We start from the raw sequence: 2846 nt of genomic DNA on the forward strand, positions 1-2846 counted from the left end.
TGTTGTCGATTGTTGGAAAACAAATGTGGTTCATTTTAGGGATAGAAATCTGCCCACTTTACCTGGTCTGACCAGCATGTGACTCCAGACCCACAGCAATATAGTTGACTCTTAACTGCCCTCTGGGCAATTAGGGATGGGCAATAAATGCTGGCCTGGTCAGCGATGCCCACATCCTGTGAATGAATTTTTTAAAAACTGTGAGCAGTTGTTCCACTGTCAATCCTTGTGTGATCACCATCTACACCATCGCCTTTCTGATGACCTACCCTTTAACTTCACTCTGTGCACCTGAGTTACAGGCAGCTCGTTGTCCCAGTCTGTTTCTTATACTCTGCCCACACACACCGACCTTAGTTATTGCAGTGTGTCTTGTAGATAGTACACACACTGTGTCGGTGGTGGAGGGAATGAGTGTAAGTGGTGCATGTGGTGCCAATCTATTCAGTGTCAAGATCAGAGTGGTGCTGGCAAAGCACAGCAGGTCAGGCAGCATCCGAGGAGCAGGAAATTCGACATTTTGGGCAAAAGCCCTTCATTCCTGGAATGAAGGGCTTTTGCCAGAAACGTCAATTTTCCTGCTCCTCGGATGCTGCCTGACCTGCTGTACTTTTCCAGCACCACTCTGATCTTGACACTGATCTCCAGCATCTGCAGTCCTCACTTTCGCCCAATCTAGTCAGTACCTGCTTTTTCCTAGATGGTGCCAGGCTTCTTGTGTGTATTTGGACTTGTACTCATCCAGGCAAGTGGGGAGTATTCCATTACCTTGTTTGATGACAGGGAGTCTTCATTGTAAACTGACATGGACTTTCTTTTGAAATGGACACTTACTGTGTTTTTGCATAGAATTACAGCACACAAAACAAGCCTGAATGCTCATCACCAGTGTTAAACTTCGTGCGTTCTCCCTAATGCATCTCAGCTCGCTACTGTTTCCTTCTGTCCTCCCACAGGTATTTATCTTTCTTCCCATTTAAACACGTATGTAATTTGTGTCTCGCTTACGCCACGTGGTAAGTTTTGTTACAAGTTTCTTTTAAAATTCTTTCAAGGGATGTGGGTGTTTCTTGCTGATCTCTAACTACACTTGGACTGAGCGTCTTGCTCAGCTATTCATAGGGCAACTAGATTGCTGTGTGTCTGGAGTCACACGCTGGCCAGACCAGGTAAGGACAGCAGATTTTCTTCCCTGAAGGTCATTAGTGAGACAGATGGGTTTGTACAACAATTGCTGAAACCATCTTTTCAATTCCAGATCTATTAATTGAACTTAAGATCCAGCAGTGGCCGAGATTTGAACCCCTGTCTCTAGCGCATTAGCCTGGGCCTCTGGATACATAGTCCAGTGATATTGTCATCAGGTTCCCAGATAGTGCTGGTTCTCACCTGCACACACCTCCTGCAGATGTTCATTCTGGGATCCTGGAGACGACTGTAGCTTTGACAAATTAAAATTCTTAAAGTTCTTTCACTGGTGGGTCAGCATTGTTGCTCACCCCTTAATGGTTTGGAGAAGGTAGTTGGTGTTGGATTATAGGATCATGAAATATGGAGCAGGAATAGGCCATTTGGCCCTTCAAACCTATTCTGCCATTCCATATGATCGTGGCTGACCATCCAACTCAGCCGCTTGTACCTGCTTTCTCTACCAGAGTCTTTGATCCCTTCAGCCTTCAGAACCATATCTAACCCCTTCTTGAAAATATTCAAGGTTTTAGCCTTAACTGCTTTCTTTGGCAGAGAATTCCTTGAAGAGGCTCAAGAGAGGCTTCCCACTCTTTGGGTGAAGACATTTCTCCTCATCTCAGTTCTCAATAACCTACCACTTATCCTTAGACTGTGACTCCTGGTTCCAGACTTCAGTTCATCAGGAATGTTCTTCCTATGTTCACCCCACATTGTCCTTGTTCGGGTTTTAAAGGTTTCTATGATACTCAACCACCCACCCAACCCCCCCCCCCCCCCCCCCCCGCCCCCTCCTATTCTTCTAAACTCCGATGAAAATAATCCTAACCAATTCAGTCTCTCTTCATACAAGTCCATGATGACCTTCAATAATCTCGACCATGTTGGCATTTGATGAAATAGTCCAACACAGTTGTGCTCTAAATGGCTTGGTGGGTTTGTGTTGGGGTGTGTCAATGATGTGCTAACATACTGAGGGACAATGAAGATCACAACAGGTCAGGCAACATTCGTGCAGTGAAAGCAAGCTAATGTTCTGAGTCTAGACACTGTGTTTATATAGCTAGTCCAGACTCAAAGTTTTAGCTTGCTCTCTCTCCATGGATGCTGACTGAGCAGACATGATCTCCAGCATTTGTTGTTTTCAGTACAGATTCCAGCATCGGCAGTAATTAGCTCCTACTGAGAGACAATGATATGTACCACTTCCCATCATGCTGTGACTAATTTATCCTCACTGATCTGTGGGAGACCAGAAAGTACAAAATAAAAAAAGAAGACTTATCTTGATAATGCACCATCCATGATCTCAGGATGTTGTACAGCCAATTAAGTACTTTCTGATTAAAACAAACTACTGCGGGTGCTGGAAATCTGAAACAAACACAGAATGCTGGAGACACTCAGCAAGTCTGGCAGCATCTGTGGGGAGAGAGGGAGACAGAGTTAATGTTCTGAATCCAGTGTGACTCTTCTCCTGAACTATTCTGTAGAAAATTCTGACTGAACTTAATACTTTCGGAAGTGCAGCTACCATTACAGTTTAGGAAGGCTGCTAACTCGGTCATATGTGGCAAGACTAGCTATACAAGCACCCTGGCTGTAAGAGCAGGTTAGAGGTCAGAAATACTGTGGTGAGTAACTCATCTCCTGATTCC

The sequence above is a fragment of the Chiloscyllium punctatum genome, chromosome 5 (assembly GCF_047496795.1).
Source record: "Chiloscyllium punctatum isolate Juve2018m chromosome 5, sChiPun1.3, whole genome shotgun sequence".
Taxonomy (NCBI): Eukaryota; Metazoa; Chordata; class Chondrichthyes; order Orectolobiformes; family Hemiscylliidae; genus Chiloscyllium; species Chiloscyllium punctatum.